Raw genomic sequence first — 11,137 nt, forward strand, 5'->3', positions numbered from 1 at the left:
AGTAATCTTATAGTTAAGGATCCTCTGGGGCAGAGTGATCATAATATGATAGAGTTTCATATTGAGTTTGAAAGTGGTGCAGTTAAGTCGGAAACTGGAGTCTTAAATTTAAACAAAGCCAATTACATAGGTATGAGGGGCGAGTTGGCTAAAGTAGATTAGAAAATTACATTAAAAGGTATAATGGTAAATAAGCAATGGTGAACATTTAAAGAAATAATTCATAATTCTCAACGATTATACATTCCCTTGAGGAATAAAAACTCAATGAGAAAAATGATCCAACCATGGCTATAGAGAAGTTAAGGATAGTATTAGATTAAAAGAAGAGGGTTACAATGTTGCCAAAAAGAGAAATCAATGGAATACCAAGAAATTGATAAAGAGGGAAAAAACAGAATGAGCATAAATTAGCAAGAAATATAAAAACAGATTGTAAAAGCTTCTACAAGTTTGAAAAAAGGAAGAGATTAGCAAAAGTAAACATGGGTCCCTTAGAGGCTGAGACAGGAGAAATTATAATGGGGAATGAGGAAATGGCAGAGATGCTAAACAAATATTTTGTATCAGTCTTCACAGTAGAAGACACAAAAAACCTTGAAATAGTGGGGAACCAAGGGCCTAGTAAGAATGAGGAACTTAAAGCAATGAAGATTAGTAAAGTAAAAGTACTGGAGAAATTATTGTGTCTAAAAGCTGACAAATCCCCTGGAGCTAATGGTCAACATCCTAGGGTTTTAAAAGAGGTGGTTGCAGAAATAGTGGATGCAGTGGTTTTGCTCTTCCAGAATTCCCTAGATTCTAAGAAGGTCCCCGAGGATTGGAAAGTAGCAAATGTAACCCCAATATTCAAAAAAGGAGGGAGAAAGAAAACAGGGAACTACAGACCAGTTAGCCTGATATCAGTAGTAGGAAAAATGCTAGAATCTATTTTAAGGACGTAGTAACAGGGCACTTAGAAAATCATAATATAATTAGGCAGAGTCAACACGGTTTTATGAAAGGGAAATAGTGTTTGACAAATCAATTAGAATTTTTTGAGGGTGTAACTGGTAGGGTAGATAAGGGAGAACTTGTGGATGTAGTTTATTTGGATTTTGAAAAGGCGTTCGATAAGGTGCCACACAAGATTTTGTTACACAAGATTAGAGATCATGGGATTGGGGGTAATATATTAGCGTGGATTGAGGATTGGTTAACGGACAGAAAACAGAGAGTAGGAATAAACGGGTCATTCTAGGGTTAGAGGTTGTAACTAGTGAGGCGCCGCAAGGATTAGTGCTTGGGCCTCAGCTGTTTACAATATATATCAAGACTTAGATGAGGGGACTGAGTATAATGTATCCAAGTTTGCTGACTATACAAAGCTAGGTGGGAAATTAAGCTGTGAGGAGGACACAAAGAGGCTGCAAAGGGACTTAGACAGGTTAAGTGAGTGGGTGAGAAGGTGGTAGATGGAGTATAATGTGGGGAAATATGAAATTATCCACTTTGGTAGGAAGAATAGAAGAATAAAAGGTGAGAGACTAAGAAATTTTGGTGGTCAATGGGATTTGTATGTCCTTGTACATGAATCACAGAAAGTTAACATGCAGGTACAGCAAGCAATTAGGAAGGCAAATGGTATGTTAGCCTTTATTGTAAGGGCATTGGAGTATAAGAGTAAGGAGGTCTTGCTGCAAATATATAGCGCTCTGTTGAAACCACACCTGGAGTACTATGTACGGTTTTGGTCTCCTTACTTAAGGAAGGATATACTTGCCAAAGAGGTGGTGCAACGAAGGTTCACTAGATTGATTCCTGGGATGCAAGGGTTTTCCTATGAGGAGAGATTGAGTAGAATGGGCTTATATTCTCTGGAGTTTAGAGGAATGAGAGTTGATGTTATTGAAACATATAAAATTCTTAGAGGGCTTAACAGGGTAGATGCTGAGAGGCTGTTTCCCCTGGCTGGAGAGTCTAGATCTAGGGGTCATAATCTCAAGATAATGGGTCGGCCATTTAGGACCAAGATGAGGAAACATTTCTTCACTCAGAGGGTTGTGAATCTTTGGAATTCTCTACCCAGAGGGCTGTGGATGCTCAGTCGTGGAGTATATTCAAGACTGAGATTGATGGATATTTGGACACAAGGGGAATCAAGGGATATGGGGATAGGGCAGGAAAGTGAAGTTCAGGTAGAATATCAGCCATGATCTTATTGAATGGCAGAGCAGGCTAGAGCGGCCATTTGATCTACTGCTGCTCTTATTTCTTATATTCTTATGTTCTTATCAAATCTGTGCCCATTGCAGAGATACTTGTCTCACACAATCAGGACTAATATCAGCATGAGGTGTTTCCCAGGAATGCTTTATTTATAATAATTTTGGGAAACCTGATTTCCTGTGATCCTTGAACATGGACAAATAGTCAAGCAAAGAAAGTCCCCACTCACGGTAGTTTCATTAATCAAAAGTAATTATTTAATGATGTTATAATTCATATGAGCATGCATGAAGCAAAATCAAACCTTATATATATGACCTTAACTCTACACGTTATCACTTAGTAACTCACAACGTTATTATTTAATGATTTAATAATTCATACACAAATCAGGCAAATCATTGATTATATATAGCCTTAAACCAAGGATTTTTCATCAAAGCCTGAAGGGCGATCTGCTCTTCGGCACATGGGGCTCTTCTTCTTACGCAATGTTTGACTGTAGAATGGGTCCTTTCGACGGCTGCGTGGGTCCTTTCAACTGCTGCGTGGGTCCTTTTGATGGCAGCGTGGGTCCTTTTGACGGCAGCGTGGTAGAGAGAGGCTGTTTTCACCATGAGGTCTTTTTATATGGTTTTGGACCAATGAAACGTAGGATTGGGAGAGTGTCACCTTTTTGTCCAATTACCTCCCTGTTGTTAGGCTTCAATCATTAACATACCTCAACGATTGACAGTTACCTCAATCAAAACTAGATGAAATGATCGTCTATGACTGGAATGTGGAGGCCCTTCTTATCTCTTGCCTCAGACAATTTGGTCTTCAATTCTTAACTGACAACGGTTTCAAATCTTTTATGACCTTGCACATCCTGTTTCGTGTGGCCCCTTTCATTTCCTCTTCTTATACCATTGGCTTTTATGATATATCATATGCTGGATGCAACACTATTTAATGTTTTACAACTCCCAGTTGTTTGAACAGATCACCAGATAGGGATGAGAGGCCTCATGCCTTTTCACACCATACTGTTACTCCGCATCATTGTTTTTCCCAACCCATAACATTGCTGTAAGCTTTTTGATGTATGCCCTTGTAACAACATGTTTGCTTCTCTAACAATACCCCCTGCTGTGTTGAAAAGTTTGCGTTTCCAAATGTTTACGGGGGCTAAATAGGGCCAGGTAGCGCCCATTCTCTAGGCGCCACGTGGACTCCTAAGCCCCGAAAATGGCATCCGAGATGTGCGCGCACACTTCTGGCGTGACGTGTGCAGGATGCCATCTTGGTAAAGGCACGCGTACCCTAACGAACGACGGTAGCATGTAAAGTAGGGCGATTATGATGTAGATCAGTGTGCAATGTTGATTTGAAGCAGCTGCTGCCATTTTTGATCTCCCCTCTCCAGCCAAAGCACTGTCCCAAACTCCCACAACTGAACAGGAGTTAAGGGGCATGAAGGCCCCCTCCCCCCCACCAGCGCTAGTTAAAGGGATCATGAAAGAGTTACAGGTTAGTTGCTGGATTAGTTATTCTGGCTCCTGGTACAATTGTCGGTGTTTGTGGAAGTTTCCTATACTTGGAAAAAGTTGCAATATTATATAGAGTGGGAGCATGCAAAGAGATCACGCATAGCAGGACAAGCTGCTTGAAGAGGGAGGAGGAGGACGCAACGCAGGGAACTCAGCAGGAGGCCATGTCCAACGAGGGCCTTCAGGGCCCAATTCTTCTTTCTCAACTTCAGCGACGACCAGTGCATCCGACGTCTGCGGTTCACAAAAGAGGTCATGACTGAGATTCGTCAACTGCTGCTGCCACAACTGCAGCCTCAGAGCAGGACAAGGGCAGCATTGCCTGTGGCTGTGAAGGTAATCGTGGTACTTAATTTTTACGGCTCTGGCTCCTTTCATGCTGCTGCTAGCAACATAAGCAACATCTCGCAGTTTGCAGTGCACTGCTGTATAAGGGAGGTCACTGAGGCTCCGTATGCACTCAGAAACAGATTCAGCACATTCCCTCTTCACAGAGACAAGGAGCATGAGCAAGCACGAGGGTTTGCTCACATTGCAGGCTTCCCCATGGTGCAGGGTGCCATTGACTGCACGCATGTTGCCATGCATGCTCTACATCAGAACTCGGCCATATTCATGAACAGAAAGGCATTCCACTCCCTCAATCTGCAGCTGGTATACAACCACACGCAGCACATCATGCAGGTCAATGCTCGCTATCCTGGCAGCAGTCATGATTCCTTCATTCTGCAGCAGTCCAACGTGCCACCTATATTTCAACCAGCGCAGCAAGTCAAAGGCTGGCTACTGGGTGACAAGGGTTATCCCTTCATGAAATGGTTCATGACTCCGGTCCGCAACGCATGCACACATGCAGTGCAGGCCTAGAACGAGAGCCAGACTGCCACATGGAACATCATTGAGCACACCATAGGCATCCTCAAGCAACGCTTCCGCTGCCTGGTCCGCTCTGGAGGAGCCCTGCAGTACTCAGCTGAGTGGGTATCAAGATTTGTCATTGTACGCTGCGTGCTGCGCAATCTCACCATTATAAGGGGACAGCCTTGCCACCGCTTGTCCAGTGAGAACCTGAGCCGGGGCAGATGAAGTGGAGGAAGAGGCAGAGGAGGAGGAGGAGGAGGAAGTGATGGAGGAGGAAGAGTTGGAGTCGGAAGTGGAGGAGAAGGAGGAAGTACAGCAGGAAGTGGAGGAAGAGGCAGGGAGGCAACAAGGTAGACAAGTCCTGTCTGCCGGAGCTCTGCGTGATCAGATGATTAATGTGAGATACCGGTAACCTCAACGATACCTCCCCATTCACCAACTTTCCCACACTCCTTACCTTTCCCCTCTTACATGACCATCAAATCACCCTCCTTATCATCGCAGAAATGAAAGCCAACACCAAATGCAAATCCAAATCCAAATTTATCAATTAATATATGCAATAAAGCAAACAAAATGAGACTATTCATCCTTGTGCATTCCCTTAGCGCCCATCGTTATGTGCTTTTACCTTTCCTAGTGCTCTGACATGGTGCATCCCCAGGGGCTGGAGCATGGGTGGTGGAAAGCTCCTGACCTTCAATGGAGGAGAGTTCATTGGCTTTGGAAGACAACCTCGAGCAGCTCTGGGCCAGGAGGGTCCAGCTGCAGACTGCAATGGCAAGGGTACTGGCGAATTGGCAGGGTTGGGAGCAGGAATGCTGTCCCCCTGAGAGAGGACAGCAGGTTCGTAGACAATGGCACCACTGCCACTCTCCCGGGCCGGCGCCTCAGCATTCCTGGTGATCTGCTGGAGAACAGATTGCTGGAGTACTGTGATGCCCTGGAAGCCCTATTCCACAGTGGTACCCAGAACCACGATAGCAGCAGTCTGAGCCTGTAACGCAGCAGTCTGAGCTTCCAAAGCAGCAGTCTGAGCTCCAAATGCAGCATGCAGACATTTGATGGCAGCTGTTTGTGCTGCAATGGAAGTTGAGACATCAGTCATCAGACGCTGCATCATGGTGGGTTCCACAGGTGTGCTGATGGAGGTGAGCACCCGTTCCATGTGGGAAAGGATGGGCTCCAAGCTCTGCGCTAAGTTGTTGGAGCTGGACTCCTCTATGCCCCTTGACATTGTGCGCAGGCCTTCTGGCAGGCTTCCCAGTGCACTAAGCATTTGGTTGTGTATGCCCATCAGCTGCCTTCTGTAGCCTGGCCCATCAAAGTCATCATCTGACTCCTCTGCAGCAGAACTAGTGAGTGACCTCGCCCTCCAGATAGCTGGCACCTGCGGTATCTGTTCCCCCTGCCCTGGCTCCTGCGCACTTGTGCCTGGTATCTCACCATATGCAGATTCCCCCCTCTATCCTAGCCACTACCGCAGTGTCAGTATCTGAGCTGGTGGCTGCGAGTGTAAGATCGAGTGACGGTGTGTCTGGATCATCACTGTCATCTTCCTCTGCCTCCTCTGACTGGGCAGGTTCCAGTTCTTGGGTATCTGAAATGACAAAGGGACAGAGGTTGAGTTGTGGGGAGGGGAGATGAAAAAGTAAGACGTGCGTGCTGACACCATCTGCAGCACGTGAATCAGAAAAGATTGTGGAATGAGGGAGAAGTGGGAAGCTAGAAGGAGGATTAGGTATGCAGAGACCCTCGTCATCAATACTTCCGGCACCACCAGTGGCCATGGCCGCAGCGACGGACTGTAGGGGGTGGTGGTGTGTGTCAGCTTCACCTCCGACTTCTGAGCGGTTCGAATCGCTCCCACTCCCTGGGTTCTAGACCTTGGACTTATTTTGGGATTGTGTCAAAGTGCAGCAGACAACTGGTTTTGGTGCAAGAAACTTTGATCTTTATTCAAGAGAGAAAATACAACACAACAATCTTAACACTCTAATAAAATGGGGAACACTTCAGTACACACGAGGGAAATTACAGTAGAAAGATACCTCACCCCTCCCAATCCCACTATACTAGCTAAGTTGGACTCTAAAGGACCAGAGATAGTGCTCACCAAACGAATCCTTGACAGTAATTCACCCAGAGGTAAGTCAGAAATAGATTGTAGAGTGGAAACTTTGCGGATCTTCGTTTTTTTCCGGAGTTGGTTTTCTTTGGTCGCGGTGGCCCAATATTACCCGGTTGGTTGGTGGTAATATTCGGTTGGTTGTTACGTAAGGCCCTTGTTGCCGTGAGGTGTCTGATGGTCACTGGGGCTGTTGCTCTGGTTTCTTCTTGTGTGTCGGCCTGCTTCTAGAGCTGCTGACCTTCCCTGCCGAACTGCTTTCCTGTTGCCCCCTCGCCTTGTTGTTCGCTGGAAGCTGCTCTTCAAGAGACAGGCAGAACAAGACAAGCAGCACACAAGCGCCAGCAAGAACCAGAGAGAGAGAGGTTTCGAGTTTCCACTTCTATATCCCTCTCTTACAATGGTCTTCGTCACTTTAAAAAAAACACTTCATGTCTGTTTAAACAGTTCTTACAAAGTCCTTAAGAATCTTTGATGGCTTTTGATGGTCCCTCATCATGTTGCAATTACTTCTCCCGATGGGTCATTGTTAATTCCGATTTTTAGAGCTTGTCACACAAGGCTTCCTTTTGTATCCAACGTCCTAAGTGTTGATCGGTTTTGCTTTAAAACAAAGACATGGCCCCACCATGACTGGAGCAGTTGCCTCTTTCAATGGCAGTGAGTGTTGACCACCTGCTGTAGGTTTTGCATTAAAACAGAGACATGTCTGAAGCAGTAATTCTCCCACATTCTACTGTGTGTGTTGTGGATTCGTCTGGTGACCTCTCACCTATCCTTCCATCTTAGGATTTTAGTCAATGGCCAAAGTTTTCCATACTCAGGGAAAAGGTGAATTTCTTTAGGGTTTTTCTCCGAGTTTTGGGGGAACTGTGAATTTTGAGAATCTTACAGGACCGCCCGATGATCGCCAGCACTGTCTCCTCCATGGGGGTGAGGATGTGTAGGAGTGCCTGTCCTCCTCCAGTTCTTTCCTGCTGCCTGTTGTTATGCGCCACCTTCTTCTGCAAGAAAGTGGGAATTGGATCAGTGAGTGTCCTGCAAGATGTTTGGATGATGTGGCTGTCATGGTTGAATAGCTGCCAGTGTGTATGATCTGTGAGTTGTGGGTGTGTGGCTTGCAAGAGTGGTAATGTGTGAGGATGCGATGCAGCATCTGATTGGCAGGGTTGCGGACTGATTGAAAGAGTTTGTTGATAGGTGTTTGACGGGGATGTCGTGCGTGGAGCAGTGGATGAGGCTAGTGGTGCGGTTGGTAGGATATGCCACCTAACCATTGATCGCACTCACCTTGACCACTTTTGTCAAATCATTGAACTTCTTCCTGCACTGCATCCATATGCATGGAGTGAAGCTCCTGGCATCAACCTCGTCCGCCACAGCCTCCCACTGCCTCTTGAGGATGTGTCTGGAGGGTCTCCCGCCACCCCCCCCTGTGGATGTAGGATGCTCCTCCATCTGTCCACCTCTTCCACCAAGGCCTCTAGTGCACTGTCTGAGAACGTTGGTGCATGTTCTCTCGTAGGCGCAGCCATTCCTCAATATCTTCCAGCCCAGGATTCAATTAACCAATTTAACCCCCAATGTGCTTTAAAAACTGTTAAACTCAATAATATCCATCTAGCTTATTCATTTCATAATCTATATGTACCTACCTGCACAGTACAATATCTTTGGTCCTGAAACATCCTCTCCAATGTTATCAGCGTCATTGAGAGGGAAAAGACAGAATTTGCAAGACCACAGTTTATACCAATTCTGTCTACATTACTGTGTTTGAAATGTCTTTGTTTAAATGGGGCACAGTTAACCCTTTCCTTCAAATGTCTTTTGTTCAAGGGTTTTTTTAACCCCAAAATAAATGGCACAGGAGCCTGATTCTATCCTTGCCTGATACCCACAAGCACTTCCAGCAGATAGCAAAAAGGAGTAGGAAGCTTGGATATTTTCCCCCCCGTCCCTTGATCAGGGGTACTGAAGACAACTGTGGTGATACCATTGCAATCCTGCCTGGGATTAGCTAACTCAGCACAGACTTGGGGGCCAAGAAATTGGTTGACGCCACGCCCGTTTTACAGGTGGAAAACAGGTGCCTAAAGAATGCAATATAGAAGGCAGTGTGCGCGTGCACATTCCGCACTGGAAGTGCACTTCCCCGCCATGCTGGCGAAGGCAGAAAAAGAGACGTCCATAGCCCACGCATGAAAGAGGTGTTAGTTCCTTTGCATATGCAAATAAGAGGCCTAATGCCTGTTTCAGGTCCCCTTCCCAAAATTAGTCTGCCCTGAACACTACCTGCACCGGATGAATTCGGGAAATCCAAGTCTGCATGCTGCCGAACCAGCGGTTTTAAAGGGACCGGTGGAGGTCACCACCAAAAAGGAAAGCTTTAAAAAAAACTTACCTGAATATGGACTTGGGAGGAGCTGCAGTGTGGGCAGCTAAGCATGGATGCTGTTCCTCATGAAGTAGGTGATAGAGCTACCTTATTGCCTCCTTGGTGAAGCGCACTCTTCTCATGCGCAACTCCTCAGTAAAGTCCTCATGTGAGGGGGATAAAAAGTGGGAGGCTGGATCCTACTTAAATGCTGCCTGACTCTACATTGCTCCATCAAGTGAGCGCGTCACAATCTGTGATTGCAACTCAATTGGAGGTGATTATTTTTGCTTCCGGGTTTCCTGCGTGAAAACCCCAGCCAGATTGACAGGCTGGCTGCCTGTCGGGAGGAAAAGGAGCCACGAATCGGAGAGGAGGGAGGGAGAGAGAGATCATGGGCTGTGGACGACATCGGGGTGGGGGGGGGGGGGGGCGGCCTGGAGAAGATCAGGGGCAGGGAATTGATCGGATTGGCAGTCGGATAAAGAGTCAGAGGTCGAGGGGGTCATCCATTGAGGGGGGTCTACCATCGGGGGTCTACCATCAGAGGGGGGTCTACCATTGGGTGGGTTGTGGACTGATTGAAAGAGTTTGTTGATAGGTGTTTGACGGGGATGTCGTGCGTGGAGCAGTGGATGAGGCTAGTGGTGCGGTTGGTAGGATATGCCACCTAACCATTGATCGCACTCACCTTGACCACTTTTGTCAAATCATTGAACTTCTTCCTGCACTGCATCCATATGCATGGAGTGATGCTCCTGGCATCAACCTCGTCCGCCACAGCCTCCCACTGCCTCTTGAGGATGTGTCTGGAGGGTCTCCCGCCGCCCCCCCCCCCCCTCCCCCGTGGATGTAGGATGCTCCTCCATCTGTCCACCTCTTCCACCAAGGCCTCTAGTGCACTGTCTGAGAACGTTGGTGCATGTTCTCTCGTAGGCGCGGTCGATCAAGGGGGTTCGGTCGATCAAGGGGGTCTAATCGTGCCAGGTGAGCTGGTTGGGCCTGGATGAAGCATTCCTGTTCCTCCTGGCCCACAAGCAGTGCAATAAAGGCTCTCACCTCATAGATCCGACCCTTCTCACCTGCTTTTACCTAATTAGAATCAGAAGACATGGGAAACCCGTGCAGGTGAGCTCAAATTCATTTCAGCTTTTGTCTCCACGAAAAATTAAGTACCTCAATTATTTCAATGAGGTACATTGCCCCTTTAACAATCTGCCCGCTGTCATTAAGTGGGGGCGGGATTTCCGGATTTCTGTTGTGCGCCCGCATCCAAATGTGCCTGGGTTAAACCCGGATGTAGACGCATTGGAGCCGGGGTCCGATCTCACTTCAAAAATACAATATTTTTACCTCCAATCTGCCCCCTACCCACCCATCCTTTGGGGTTAAAATGATCCCCAAGTGTCTGTAAGAAAGAGAGAACTTACACTTATATGGGCAGAATGGCAAAATAATCTCTGCAATAAGTGTTTCCCAGCTGCAGAAATCACTAATGAAACTCTCCAGACTCCCAAGGCTCAGAAATTCCTCACTTTCACTTATATTCGTTGATTCTGGCAGTAGCTGCAGCTTATGAATGTCAGTACCCAGAGTTAGGAGTCTAGAAGTAGGATGCTGGGAGTTGCAGGGCCACTAGCTCTCATTACAGTATTTGTTAATGAGGTCAGTCGGAACTCAGCCGGTGGATCACAGGAAAAGCTAAAAAGCACAAGGGAACTCGGGGTGCGGGATGGCAATTTAAAGGCACAAAATGGTTGGAAATGCCTTCTGCCCAATTTTCCTGCCAGAAAAAAATGTTTCTGCGCCATTTCTACACTGCTAATATGCTGAAAATGACATGAAAATGCAAATATAAGTGAAATCGCAATACTAAAATAATTTCACTATTCTGAGGAACAAATCAAAATGAGATAGAGGATCAGCCATGATCATATTGAATGGCGGAGCAGGCTCGAAGGGCCGAATGGCCTACTCCTGCTCCTATTTTCTATGTTTCTATGTTTCTATTCATCTTTGGAAAGACCACTC

Source organism: Heptranchias perlo, chromosome 2, assembly GCF_035084215.1.
Source record: "Heptranchias perlo isolate sHepPer1 chromosome 2, sHepPer1.hap1, whole genome shotgun sequence".
Classification (NCBI taxonomy): Eukaryota; Metazoa; Chordata; class Chondrichthyes; order Hexanchiformes; family Hexanchidae; genus Heptranchias; species Heptranchias perlo.